This window comes from Castanea sativa, chromosome 8 (assembly GCF_040712315.1).
Source record: "Castanea sativa cultivar Marrone di Chiusa Pesio chromosome 8, ASM4071231v1".
Lineage (NCBI taxonomy): Eukaryota > Viridiplantae > Streptophyta > Magnoliopsida > Fagales > Fagaceae > Castanea > Castanea sativa.
Window position 1 is genome coordinate 43,313,292 of NC_134020.1, and position 15,849 is coordinate 43,329,140.

The following is a 15,849-nucleotide window of genomic DNA, read 5'->3' on the forward strand; positions in this document are numbered from 1 at the left end:
AAGTATAGAGCAATGGCTGTGACAGTGTGTGAGATAACCTGGTTACTTGCATTGTTGAAGGATCTTGAAGTCTATCATCCACAACCAGCCTTGATTTTCTGTGACAACCAGGCTGCAATATACATAGGGGAGAATCCTATGTTCCATGAATGAATGAAGCATATTGAAATAGATTGCCACTTGGTTAGAGATAAAGTGCAAGATAGAGTGATCAAACTGTTTTATACTCCCACTCATACTTAGCTAGCAGATATACTTACAAAAGCTCTTAATGCTCACCAATTAGCTTCTTTACTTGACAAGATGAGCATAATCAATATACATGGATCTGATGCTAACCTTGAGGGGGGATGTAAAGATATTAAAGGCAAGGTTACTGATGCAACAGTTAATGCTAGCAAGGTGGAGCAAACTGTTAAAGTGAAGTGTAAAACGACATAAGGAGGTAATTGGTTTGTAGTTTAGACAGAAGAGCTAAGTGACTTGTAGTTTAGATAGTTTTGTTATTTATGTTCACACGTGAGTGATACACGTGCTGTGTCTGATGTAATATCTCTGTAACTGTTTAGCGCATAATTTGGTAGATTAGTTTAGGTCATTCTGTTAGTATATAGGTGGAGCTTTGTACAGTGTTTCATTCAATCAATTCAATACAGAAATGACTGAGAAATTCCAGAAGTTTTCTCTCTTTCTCTCAATTTCCATAAGCATTCTCTCTTCTCTGTTCTTTCTTCTCTATTTTTCAGTCTTTTAGTATCCAAACAGAAAATTACAAGTAAAGATCAGTTATTCTATGTCAGTTTTCCAAGCATAATATAATCAATAATACCTCCCAAGTAACAATCCAATGCTATATAAATAACTGCTTACTATAATATATTGGAGCTTCAACGAAATCTCCAATGTTTTCATTTCAATGGCTTCCTTTTGTCCTCTGTCTCTGCAATACTAATAGATATTCCCAGGTTAAGTCCAATTGGAGGAAAATTTCTACACGATCTTGAAACAGTATCTGCATCTATTTCAGATGACTTCCAAACATTTTACTATGACCAAACACTTGATCACTTCAATTATAGGCCAGAAAGCTACACAACTTTTCAGCAAAGATATGTGATCAACTCTAAGTACTGGGGAGGTGCAACTAGTAACGCACCAATTCTTGCTTATTTTGGAGCAGAAGCACCTTTGGATGGTGACCTTTCTGCTATTGGTTTTCTTGCTGATAACGCCTGGCAGTTTAAGGCTCTCATACTATATATAGAGGTATAAATGAAATGTAAAGCAGACACATGAACACACACAATCAATATTCTTCTCTCCCTCACTTCCTAGTGTAATTAAACATTTTACTATGACCAAACACTTGATCACTTCAATTATAGGCCAGAAAGCTACACAACTTTTCAGCAAAGATATGTGATCAACTCTAAGTACTGGGGAGGTGCAACTAGTAACGCACCAATTCTTGCTTATTTTGGAGCAGAAGCACCTTTGGATGGTGACCTTTTTGCTATTGGTTTTCTTGCTGATAACGCCTGGCAGTTTAAGGCTCTCATACTATATATAGAGGTATAAATGAACTGTAAAGCAGACACATGAACACACACAATCAAAATTCTTCTCTCCCTCGCTTCCTTGTGTAATTAATTGCTGAAAATTTGTAATGAGAGCCATAATTAATTTAGAGGAGATGATGAACCATATATGCAAAAATCATAAACTCAAACAGTTTATATTTTAGTTTTTCCCCTGAAAATAGAATAACAGAAAAGAATAGATGTAACTGACTCTGATTAGTTCATTGAGGATCAATACTCGAAATACAAAAATTTTGTGATTAAAGGCCTAGTTTTTCTTCTTGTTATTGTTGTTTGTATTAACGAAGTATAATCAGTTTGTTTGACATATTATCTAAGACTTCAATTTCTGAAATTTGGTAGTTAACCAAAACTTTTAATCTGAAATTGTTACTCTTTTTCATCAGCATCGATATTATGGGAAGTCAATACCATTCAGATCAAGGGAAGAAGCACTTAGAAATGCAAGCACTCTTGGGTAATTCAACTCAGCCCAAGCTATAGCAGATTATGCAGAAATCATTACGCATGTAAAGGAAACACTACATGCCAACAATTCTCCAGTAATTGTTATTGGAGGATCATATGGAGGAAGTAAGTGATGAAGTTGCTTCTATTTTGATAGACAGATTATGAAGTAAAACTCTAATAGATTGGTATGTGTGTATAACTTTTTCTCTATTTGTTTAGCGCTAGCTTCATGGTTTCGGCTAAAATATCCCCATGTTGCCCTTGGTGCCTTGGCCTCCTCGTCTCCAATCCTTTACTTTGATGATATTACGCCACAAAATGGATATTTTTCCGTTGTCAGGAAGGATTTTAAGGTAACAGATTGAATATTTTCAGTTTCTTCTAGGGAAAATTACATAAAAAAGGCAACGGCGGCTCCAAGATTTTTTTCTGGGAGGGTTAGTAGCGGCGGAGCTAGGAATTTGCCATGTGAGCAATTAAAAAATAAAATGATTAATATTTTTTTTTGTATATACAACTTCCATATTATATACAACAATCTAAAATAAATACAATTTAGTACACAATATAACTATATTGTGTAATAGTCTAAAGAATTTTATTAATAGTTTAAAGAACAGTAAAACAACAACCATTGAATGCATAATAACTTATTCTATTTATATGTAATATTAATTAAATAAAAATATATGATAAAGAAGAATAATAACAAACCTTCTCCTCTCTTTTAAAAATATTTAGTATTCTCAAAAGAAAAAATAGTGGGTTAATTCCACATTGGAAAATGAGTATGACTTAAAGAGGTTTAAAACTTGTGCTGCAAGGGAGTCAATCTTGTACTGGAGGCTGTACCGGTTTGAGTAGTGGAACAATATATTTTGATACCGATTAATACCGGTGTACCATTTTGGGTTTACCATTATTTTTATATTTATAAATATATATATATGTATATGTGTGTGTGTATATATATATTAATAAATATAAAAATTTACCATAAAACATTTCTTCAATTCAGAACAAATTATTCATGGTTTTAGAATTTAACATCAATTAAAAAAAAAAAAACACAATATAAAAAATAGAAAGTTTAATTGTTCATTGTAAACTAAAAAAACAAATAACACTTATAAGTTAATGCAAATAAGTTATCATTGTGCTTTTACAAATATTCAAAAATTAAAAAACTTAAAAAAATGCGATAGGGGCCTTCCCAATTGGGTCCTAGCTTACCCCAAGCTGGGTTCTTAGAAGTGCCTACAACTTTCCTTAGTACAAGATCACCAGGTGCAAGTGGTCTTAGCTTCACGTGGGCATCATATCCCCGTTTTAACTTCTGTTGATAATAAGCCATTTGGACCATAGCTGCCTCGCGTCGTTCCTCGAGTAAATCAAGACCTTTCTCCAGGAGTCCATTGTTATTCTCCGGGCTAAAAGAGCTCGTCTTTAGGGTGGGAAAACCAGATTCCAGAGGTATCACCGCCTCGGCTCCATAAGTCATAGAGAATGGCGTTTCTCCCGTGGACCTGCGCGGTGTGGTCCGATACGTCCATAGAACATGAGGGAGCTCTTCTACCCATCTGTCTTTCGCATCATCCAACCTTTTCTTAAGCCCACTGACTATGACCTTGTTAACGGCCTCAGCTTGCCCATTTCCCTGAGGATAAGCTGGGGTGGAGTATCTGTTTATGATACCCATGTCGCCACAATATTGCCTAAAGGCCTTGTTGTCAAATTGAACGCCATTGTCGGAGATAAGTGTGTGTGGTATACCGAATCTAGTGACAATATTTTTCCAGACAAACTTCTTGGAATCAATATCTCTGATATTTGCTAAGGGCTCGGCCTCAACCCATTTGGTGAAATAGTCTGTTCCCACAAGAAGCCATCTTTTATTCCCTGTTGCTCTCGGAAATCGCCCCACTATGTCCAATCCCCATTGCGCAAAAGGCCACGAACTGGAGAGAGGGTTGAGAACCCCTCCAGGCTGATGAATATTAGGGGCGAACCTCTGGCATTGATCACACTTTTTGGCATAGTCCTGAGCCTCCCTCTGCATGTTGGGCCACCAATAACCCTGAGTCAGGGCCCTATGTACTAAGGACCTTCCCCCAGTGTGGCTTCCACAAATCCCTTCATGCAGTTCTTCGAGAAGTGCTTCCGTTGATTCAGGGTGCACGCACAATAAGTACGGTCCTGAGAAGGATCGTTTGTACAGTTTCTGATCCTCGGATACCCAAAAGCGTGGCGCCTTTCGATGTATCTTGTCCGCTTCAGATTTGTCCTCGGGAAGGATGTCATTCTTAAGAAAAGACACGACAGAGTCCATCCAGCTAGGACCAGGCCTTATCAAATGGATGCGAGGCGGGTTGACAACGATAAGAGAGGGTTCTAGCAAATCCTCAACGAGGATAACCCTAGGTAAACCTTGAGCCGAAGACGTTGCCAGTGTGGCTAAGGAGTCTGCATGGGTGTTTCCGCTCCGAGAGATATGAGTTAAGACGAAGGAGTCAAATTCAGTCTGCTGACGGTTGACCTGGGCCAAATATTCCTGGATCCTTGGATCTCTAGCCTCCATGGTCCCCGTGACCTGGCCGACCACCAGTTGAGAGTCCGAGAACACATGGATTTCCTTTCCTCCCATTCTACGTACCATCTGCATGCCTACCAAGACTGCTTCATACTCGGCCTCATTATTAGTAGCCGAGAAGGCCAATCTTAAAGATTTTTAGAAGACAATTCCTTCAGGAGACATTAGAACAAGTCCAACACCAGACCCTCTCTGATTAGCAGCCCCATCCACATACACTTTCCATGCCGAGGGCACTGCGACCGTGATCACTCCAACTGATTTTCCATCCATGTGTGCTTCTTTTAGAGTTTCTTCTAGCAATGGTTCAGTAAAATCTGCCACCAAGTCAGCGAGGACCTGACCTTTCACCAAGGTGTGAGGCTTGTATTTAACGTCAAAAGCTCCTAAAATGGTTCCCCACTTTGCCACCCTACCAGTGTAATCGGTGCTGCGTAGCACTGCTTTGAGAGGCAATTGGGTCAAAACCACCACAGTGTGAGACTGGAAATAATGAGGAAGTTTGCGCGTGGCGTGGACTACGGCCAGAAGCGCTTTTTCCAAGGGCAGATAGCGCACCTCGGCCTCATTCAAAGACTTACTAACGTAGTAGACCGGTCTTTGCACCCCGCTTTCATTCCTTATAAGGACCAGGCTGACCGCGTGGACAGCCACTGCCAGATAAGCAAACAAGACCTCTTCCGCCTCGGGGCGAGACAAAATGGGCGGCCGAGAAAGATATTGCTTGAGTTGTTGGAAAGCTAACGCGCAGTCCTCGGTCCATTGGAACCCTTTCCATTTATTCAACAATTGGAAGAAAGGACGGCACCGGTCAGCTGACCGAGAGATAAACCTATTCAATGCAGCAATCATTCCGGTCAATTTCTGGATCTCTTTTGGGTTCCGAGGCGGTTACAAATTCTGAATAGCCTTGACCTGTGCTGGGTTCACCTCTATGCCTCTGTGAGTAATCATGTATCCCAAAAACTTTCCGGACCCTACTCCAAAAGAGCATTTTGAAGCGTTAAGGCGCAGCTTATATCTTCTTAGCACTTGGAAGGTGTCGGCTAGATCTTTGACGTGTGAAGGTATCATTTTGCTCTTCACCACCATGTCATCTACATACACCTCAATGGTCTTCCCCAATTGCTGTTCGAACATCCTGGTCATCATTCTTTGGTAAGTAGCCCCAGCATTTTTCAAACCAAATGGCATGACCTTATAATGATAATTCCCCGTCAGAGTAATGAAGGCAATATTTTCTTGATCCTCCAATGCCAAGGGAATCTGGTGGTAACCTTGGAAGGCGTCCAAAAAACTCATCCGAGGATGTCCGACAATGGCATCCACCAGTTGATCAATACGCGGCATGGGGAACGAATCTTTGGGACAGGCCTTGTTCAGATCAGTAAAGTCCACACATACCCTCCACGTTCCATTCTTCTTTTTAACAACGACTGTATGGGCCAACCATTCAGGGTAGAAAACTTCTTTGATAGCCCCAGCCCTTTTAAGTTTAAGCACCTCTTCCTTCACAGCCTCAGAATGTTCTCTGGAAGAACGCCGAGGTGGCTGCCTTCTGGGAACAATGGCTGGGTTGACATTTAAATGATGACAAATGAAGTCCGGATCGACGCCCGGGGCTTCGTAAGGATCCCACGCAAAAACATCAATATTGTCCTTCAGAAATTCTAACAATTCAATCTTCTCTTGGTGTGGCAAAAGTATGCCGACTTGGAAGAACCTCTCTGGGTTATCGGCTATTGGAAACTTCTCTAACTCCTCACAATGTGTCTCTTCTCCTGTCACCATCCCAGATGAACTAGGAGCTGTTAACTGCTATAAGTCCTTGGTGATTAAAGCCGAAGACTCGGCTTCTGTCTGATGCAATACTGCAGCCGATATGCATTGCCTGGCCACCGATTGGCTGCCGAGAACTTTCTCAACATATTCCCCCGAGGGGAATTTAACTTTAACATGCAAAGTAGAGGAGACAGCTCCCAGAGCGTGCAGCCAAGGCCTGGTGAGGATGGCCGTGTATGGAGAGTACGCGTCAACCACGATGAAGTCCACTTCAACCGTTTCTGAGCCGGTTCGAACGGGCAAACGAATCTGTCCCTTCGGTATAACGGCCTTCCCCTCAAAACTTATCAACGACGAGTCGTAAGGGGTAAGATCCTCCAACTTCAACCTCAGCCCCTTAAATAGATCAGGGTACATGATATCTGCACCGCTGCCCTGATCTATCAACACCCTCCTCACATCATAGTTCCCAATCCTAAGCGTAACTACAAGAGCATCGTCATGGGGTTGGATAGTCCCTACTTTATCCTCCTCAGAAAATCCCAAGACGGGCAAATTGAGCTTCAACCTCTTCGGCTTGCAGCCTGTATCCTCGGCCTGGGAATGGGAAACTGCCATTACCCTAGTGGGAGCCGAACCGGTCCTGCCAGGCGCAGCAAAAATAACATTAATTGTTCCTAAAGCCGGCCGAGGTGAATTATTCATCTGATTGTTGAACCAGATCGACTGCCCTGCCTGCTGGGTTGGCACAGGTGCTGCTTCAGTTTTCCTTCACTGACAAGCTGCTCCAAGTGGTTCCAAAGGGTCCGACAGTTCTCAGTAGTGTGACCCACATCCTGATGGTACTGGCAAAAGAGGTTCTGATTCCTCTTTAGGGCTCCTGCCACGATGCCATTTGAAGAAGGGTTCCTTACGAACTTTCTCCAGCCGATGTACCGGTTCTCGGAACACAGTGTTCACGGCCTGAGATGCTGCCGAGGCGTACTGCCCAATGTAATCTCTCCTCGGCCGTTATCGTGGTACTTCTCGATCTTAATCCCTTCTCTCCTACGGGATAACCTTCTCCTTACCCTTTTCTTGCTGTTGGTCTTCCTCCACTCTCTTATACTCGTCAATACGGTCCATGAGGCGACGTACACTGCGGACGGGCTTTTTAGTCAAAGACTTTCTCAGGTCGTGATCAGTAGGAAGGCCTACCTTAAAGGTATTAAGCGCCACCTCATCAAAGTCGCCATCTATTTCATTAAACATCTCCCAGTAACGGTCGGAGTATGCTTTCAACGTCTCCCCTTCCCTCATGGTCATGGATAACAGCGAGTCCAATGGCCGAGGTACTCTGCTACACGTAATGAACCGCGAAGCGAATGCTCTAGTAAGCTCCCCAAACGAACCTATGGACCCCAATTTAAGGCCGTTGAACCACCTCATAGCAACAGGTCCCAGGCTAGAGGGAAAAACTTTACACATCAGGGTCTCGTTGTGAGAGTGCACCGCCATCCTCTGGTTAAAGTGACTCACGTGCTCCACCGGATCAGTCCGGCCATTGTAGATGGTAAAAGTGGGCTGGGTAAACCTTCTGGGAAGCCTTCCTTTCTCAATCCTCCGTGTAAACGGAGATTTGGAGAGTTGGTGCAACGCCCTACTCATAGCATCGTTGCCTAAGCCCCTAGAACGAAGCTTCTTACGTCTACGGGTTGGCTGGTCGTCCTCCTCACCGGAGGACGTTGCACTGGTGGGGGAGCGCGACCTTGAGCTGTAGCCACCTCCCCTATCCTCCTCCGAGGAAGAATTAGACGAGGACGGTGAAAACCTACGTTTAGCACGGCGCAACTTCCTCTTCAAACGATTGATTTCCCTCTGCATGGACTCAAAACCCTCCTCGTGGGTAGTGCTACCCCCACCATGAGCATGGCTAGCCCCTGGGTATTCTGTGTGGACGCTTCCCTCACGATCCCTTCGACGTTCAAGACGCTCGAAATGATCCTCCGGTTGTGATCCCTGTGACTCTGCATGGTGAGCACCTAAGCCTGCCATAGTATCCCTACCTCTTCTAGACTAGATTTCCCACAGACGGCGTCAATTGTAAGTGTACAATTGCACCTGGACCCAAAGACAATCACGGGCTCAGGCTCAGGCTCAATGAGTCTTAAACAATAAAATTTGTAGAGTGTGGGCTTGAAACCTAGGTTAGAAGTACTGGGAGCTCGATAACAGACTTTTATAAACAAATACAAGTAAATAACGAACAATAATTGCAATGGATCTTCTCGGACTCGAGCCGAGGACTACTTCTTTAGTATTTCTCTTTCTTGCTTTAAGATTACAATTTCTTAATTTCTTTCTTCGTTTTTCTCATCCCTCTTTTTCTTTGGCCTTTACCCCCCTTTTATACTTCCTTCCCTGATACATTTTGAACAGTGACTAGAAGGTTCCATCTCACTGTTCAGGGGTCACCTCCCCATTAATGCGGCCAGGGAGGTAGGTACAGAGCCTTTAATGCGGAGGTGGCAGCCTTTGCTCTTGATATTTTCTTTAATACTGGTGCATCTAGAAGATTCAGGATGTCCCCTTTTAACCACTGGTCTTTCTAGAGTTGTGCTTTGACCTTCATAATGAAACTTTGAATTCTCTAGGGCTTGTCCGAGGAGAAACTCGTCCTCGGCTATATCCTCGGACCCTCGGCGTATGGGCCAAATCATAGAGATTAATCCTGGAGCAGGTCGGCCCTCCCTGTTACAGCCCAAAGGCCCATATGCCCATTTGGGTCCTTTTACTCCCCACAATACACATGATCACTCTTTTAGAATCGGAGCAAACAGAGATAAAATCTACGAAAAATACTTGATCAAACAAAGATAAAAGCTAAGAAAACATAGATTGGAGAAAGAGAGATAGAGAAAATGAAGAAAGAAATCACAGATATAAATATAGATCAGTTGGTTGGAATTGTAGTGTAATTTTTTGTTGATAAAGAAGAAAAGTGCAAGGAAAAACAATTACATTTTGTTGTCAACAGAACAGTAAGCCAGAGTCCCAGATAGAAGGTTTATTTATTTATTTATAATGAACGAGCAAACATTTGAAACATTTTTTTCTTTACTATAAAATTAAATATATTAAGAGTAGTGTTGTTGACATAACACTTGCACAAAAATTTCACAACAAAATATAGGTGGTAAGTTGTTAAAGGTAGGTAAAAAAAAAGTGATGTATTAGTAGAAAAGAAAGGTAAAAAAGTGATGTCAATTTAGTGTCAAAATAAAAATTAATTATAACTTGTTACTTACCTTCTATTATATTGTGAAAATAACATTAAAATGATCATATTCAAGTTTATTTTAGCTAGATTTAAACAAAATTTATGATCAGGGTATTCAAATATTTATTTTAGGAGAGTCAACAATTTTTGTAAATATATATATATATATATATATATATATATATATATATATATATATATATATATATATATATAAAATTTTCCAGGTCAAGGGGTTCATTTGAACCCTCTGGCTAGCACGTAATGCGGCCCTTGAAAAAAGGCCTTAAGTTTATAATATATTTTAGATTAGAGCTAGGAAGCTAATTTTGTCAATTAAAATTCCAAATTTATGAAATTGTTTGGATTTGAAGTATCTTTCCATCTCCATTAGTCATTGCTTTTATTACAGGTAGTGTAATTGAACAAAGAAAAATGGGAACCATTGTTTAAAGTTTATATTTCACCTATAAGCATGTTTATCAATCAATTCGACAACTATTGAACACAAAGTGTAGAGAGAAAAACTTTGTTTAGAAAGAGAAAGCTCTACTTAGAGTGAGAAAACTATTAACAGAAAATAAAAACCTGATTATTTAGATGGAAGCATAATATTTTAACAATTTCCCATTTTTTCTCTACTCTATTACTACCTAGAATAACATAAATGAATGACAGTGATGAATAAACTATAGAGAACTTATGAACTAGTCTGAATTTGGGTAATCTGGCATTTTTATTTAATTTTTGCTCCTCTTCCTGTTCATTTTAATGGATTAAAAAGTTGTCACACTCGAGTGGTGTAGGAAGCTAGTGAGACTTGCTACCAAACTATAAAAAAGTCATGGTCTGAAATAGATAAAGCTGCATCTCAGTTTGGTGGTCTTTCAAACCTTAGGAAGGAATTCAAGACTTGCAGGTACGTATAGATACCCTTTGCCATAAACTTATAAGAATCAACTAAGTTACCCAAGAATAGTAATTAATCATGTTCTCAAAAAAAAAAAAAAAAAAAAATTATGTAATGAATCCTTTGTTTCTATTTTAGACCCTTAAGCAAATCTTCAGAGCTCAAGGCATACTTGGGGAGCATGTATGTCGGTGCAGCCCAATATAATCATCCTCCAGATTATCCGGTTACCATTGTTTGCGGCGGCATAGATGGAGCTCCTTATAACGCTAGTATTCTTCAAAAAATATTTGCAGGTCTTGTTGCTTATGGTGGAATTAGTTCATGCTATTTTAATGAACCCAGAAGTATATCTGAAACAACTGTGGGATGGAATTGGCAGGTAAAATGATGTATCTATTTTTCCTTCATCACTAATCATAACATTATTGACAAAGAGAGGATAGCATATGGAACAATATGCACACCTTGTATTATCAATATATTACCTAAATTAATAATATCAATTTTTATTTTTAAAAAAAATTATGAATAATGTACTATTTAAGTAGGGTAAAATATCATTTTTGTTCTTAAACTTTCACAAAATATTATTTTTTGTTCCTAAACTTTATTTATTTTTTTTCATCTCTAAACTTTGCAAAACATTTTATTTTTTGCCTTTCCGTCTATCCATTGGTTTATGTCCTACGTGGCCACTGACTTAGACTAAACAATTTTATTTAAAAAAATATGGACATATGGCTCACAATGATTTGCACAAGTGGATTAAGTATTTAAGTGAGACAAATTTACCCTTACACCCACACAACCGAAACCTCAGCCCATTCTTGCGTTAATCCTGACAAAAATCACCAGACCAATAATCCCATTACCAAATACCAATACCGAACATGAAAACTGAAAACCTCAATGCCCAACACCTCAACCAGCGAGCCCAATTAATGACTCAACGAGTCCAAAACGTAGACCCCAACTAGTCAATGTCAACTTCTCTTCGCCAACGTTGAGGAGAAGAAATATTTGTCTTAAAGATTGTCGAAGCACCCAAAAAAGTGTGCAATCAATAAACCCTAATGTGAGAAGAGAAGAGAAGCTCACATTCTTGAAGAGGAGAAAATACACTATATATCCGGTATATGTTTCCTCTCTGTCACATGAGTCCACCCCATGTGAGGGAAGGGATCATGCACCATATGCATGGTATACCCCTCCTAGAAGAGAAGAAACGGTTGACAATTCCAAAACTTGGAGAGAGAGCTAATAGCTTCATTTTATTTTTTTTATTCACTACAGGGTCACCGCTTCAACTACAAACCCATTTCACAAGAAGTATTGCCGCACACATATTGCTCCAAATCAGGTGAAAGTTTTGAGTCCCAAACTATAAAATTCTTTTCTTTTTCGTCTGTTCAAGAAATTTTTATTTATGCATTTCCAAACTAATCAACTAAATAAGGTAGTGGGCTCCAAGTTATCTTTTCTTTTCAAATCTATGAGCATTTACAGAAAGAAAGGATTTTTTCAACCAAGGGCTCGAGATTTTGTTGGGTTTAGGGGTAATTGGGTTAGTGCACTGGCCTGTATCTTGTTTTTGGTACTGGCGCCGAGATCTCTTTTGAGAGAAGCTAGGTGTAGTTTGCTGTGAGAACAACGGAGAGAAGAATAATTGAGAGGGGTATATTTGTCTCACTAAAATATTTAATCCATGTGTGCGAATCATTGTGAGCCATGTGTTCATATTTTTTTAAACAAAATGGTTTAGTTCAGGTCATTTATCACATCAGTACTCTCTTAAACCATGTAGGACATAAACTAACAAACATAGATGAAATGACGAAAGATAAAAGACATTGCAAAATTTAAAGATGAAAAACAAATTTTTGAAAATTTAGAGATGGAAGAAGAACTCTTGTGAAAGTTTAGGCACAAAATAATATTTTACACATTTAAATACATGACTTGGTTTATTATTATTATTATTAATTTTTTTGTGAGGAGAGGGCAGTTGGGTCAAACCCGTGACATGGAAGACAGAAGTACGTGCCATTGGGGTAGAAGTCCATTGGTGGCTTTAACTATTTCAAGCATGGACGGGGCGTAAATGATCAAGTTAATTGACACAGATTCTTGTTACTTGTTAAGAAAATGCTTATTGTCATAAATATTGCCACTGCTACATCATACATGAATCTATTTTCATGATAACATTTTTTTTAAGATAATGAAAAGCTTTTAGTTTTTATTTTTGGAATTAACCAATATGAGTTTTTTTCCTCTTATATTAAGTGAGACAGGTGGATTTTCAAACCCAAATTCTCCTTATTGAGAGAAGTGGATAATTATATATATTAAGCTATTAGACTCTAAACTAATATAAATTATCTCTACAAGCTTTTAGTTTTCTTAAAAGATAATATGTACCTAAGTTTTACCCTACCTTATTTATATATCTAAAGTCCTTCCCTTGGTATGAAATTTGATATTGCCATTGAAAAATTGTACTTAGCTTGAACTTTTTTATTTTTATTTTAAGTTTTAGTTTATGTGAAAATGATTGGTCTTGTGCATTTAGTCATGTAGTGACTAGTAAGATGGTGATACCTATTGGCTGTGGCAATGATACCATGTTCGAACCAGAACCTTTTATCCTAAGCACCTACATCGAGCAGTGCAAGAGCTTCTACGGTGTCCCACCTCGGCCTCATTGGGTCACTTCTTACTATGGAGGCCATGTACGCATTCTTTACATATATACATTCACCAACTATTAATTTCTATAGCACTTGTAGAAGTACTTTATTATGAAAATATCTTGTTATTGGTTGCCATGTTGTTTTCACTACTAATACTAAAACAAACATTTCTGAAAATTTTATGGTATATTTCCAGGATATCAAATTGATTCTCCACAGGTTTGGAAGCAACATCATATTCTCTAATGGGCTGAGAGATCCTTATAGTATTGGCGGGTAATTAGATAATCAAACAATTACCACCACGCAAACTTTTTAGGTTTACCTGATCGACTATATAATAGCTTTTGATTTCTGATTCCAGGGTATTGGACAACATATCAGACACTATTGTTGTAGTTCATACAGTCAATGGTATGTGCTCAACTCATTTATTTAGTTTATTGATGCCATTAAATGGGATACTATATATCTAGAAGTAGAGTAATTGGGTGTCCATAAGCATTTGAGAAATGCTCAATAATGTTTAAACTTGAGGAGATTTCTTAGCTTTTGGCCAAGAATATTTCAAAAAGAAGAAAATCATAGCCGAATTCATACTCAAATCAATTTTCAATTTGCAGGATCTCATTGCTTGGATATACTCTTTGCAAAGGACACTGATCCAGAGTGGTTAGTCATGCAGCGAAAGGTTGAGGTTCGGATCATCAAATGATGGATCACTAAGTACTAGGCTGATCTTCTCGCCTACAAGAAATGAACTGAAGTCGCAACAAAGATGAAAGAAGCAATAAACGTTGTGCAGATTAAAACCTTCATATGTGCAATAAGCATTATGATAATTTTGTTATTAATTGGCGACTTGAGCTTCAAATCTTCATCTGTAATATGGTCAATGCAATGAAAAACAGCATTTTTTTACTTTTACTCAAATTCTCCAAAAAGTTATTGGTATTTTGGCCTGATGATAAATAAAATGAATTATAGTTAGTTCAACTAGTAAAGTCTATTGTTGTTAAATATGAGATTTGATATTTAAATCCAGCCTACAACAAGTCAGCAAATATTGGAGTTTTTATGTGCTTGAAATTTTGAGGTGCACACAGGAGTCTCAGAACCTAGGTGTCAAGGGAACTTCTCCGATTTGCCTTTTACTTTGTTGCTATTTCAGTAGTCATAAAATATGATGGGCAACTGGTTGTTGATAGCCATGCATGGTGATATATATACTTTTTTTTTTTTTTTTGTAGGTAAAAATAATATTTTTGAAAAGAGACTACATTATGAAAATAAACACAATAACTTAAAGAATTACAATGGGATAATATTTATATATGAGTTAACTCTGCAAATGAGTGAATAGAGTTACTATCATTAGACATGAACTAACTGTCCAAACATGTAGCCTATTTTTAGCTTTTAAAACTAGCCTTGAGGTCTCAAACATAATAGCTGTCCAAAATTTCCCTGCTACCTATTTCTTGAGTTACTTAAAAAAAAAAAATTTAAAGACTTGAGTCCTTTGCTGCAGTTGAAAAGATAATCACACTTTTACATTTTAAACAACTTTACACATATTTTCACACACTTTTTCACCTTTATAAATTTCAAAAAATTACAAAAATCCCATCTCAAACTACTCTACCAAACACCCTCTGAGATTTCTTTGACCTAAGATTGAGTTGCTTTTGGTTGATTTAGCCTCTTCTTAGGACCCATTGGCTCGACCCAATGGAGCCATTGGCTCATTTAGATTCTAGAAGACAAGTAAGATGCACATCAAATTAGAAAATAAATCAAATGAACTTCTATTATAAGTATTAATTTTTTGTGTCATAAACATTTGGTTACAAAATTCACCCATGCCTAATGATCTTTAAGTTAAATGACACTTCTTTGCCTACAATAATGGGATACAATAATGAGAAAGAGGGCGAATTTGTGGGTTCAAAACTACATATTGCAAAATGCTTGCATCGCACCCTAACCCAACCAATCCTAATTCAAGACCCATTAGGTGCTTGCATGGGTCTTTTAAGAAAAAAAAAAAAAAAACTTATTATGGCTTGTACTATTTTATATCTACTTCTTGGCTTCCTTTAAGCTATTATCTATGTTGAGTTATGAGAATATACCAGAAGGCAACATCATAATGGTGCTTAGAATCTTCCATTTTTGACACGTCCTCCCTTTACTTCCTCTTTACGCACGTATTTAGCTCAATATTTGAATCAATACATATTGGTTTATTAATCACTACAATTAAAAAGAATAAAATAGTTTCTTTCCTATTCAATATGGGATTAAACATTTTCACTTAACTCCTCATCTTCCATATTCACACATTTTAATTAATTAATATTAAAATGCTCTAACAATAAATGGGTCAGGTATATATTTAGATAATCTTGTAAGTGTGATAGCATCAAAATACTTCCAACAAGAAGGACATGGCATAACAAAAAATCTTCAAGAAATAGTAAGCTCTCCACCATTTACTGGGTCAATTTTTTGTTAGTTTTATATCAACTTGCGAGATAGTGAATTTTTCTTTTCTTTTT

At 38.3% G+C, this 15,849-nt stretch overlaps 1 pseudogene; it reads left to right on the forward strand.

Moving 5' to 3' along the window:
* The first annotated feature begins 12 nt into the window (after positions 1–12).
* Positions 13–14,021, forward strand: LOC142606372 (uncharacterized; annotated as a pseudogene).
* The last annotated feature ends 1,828 nt before the right edge of the window (positions 14,022–15,849 follow it).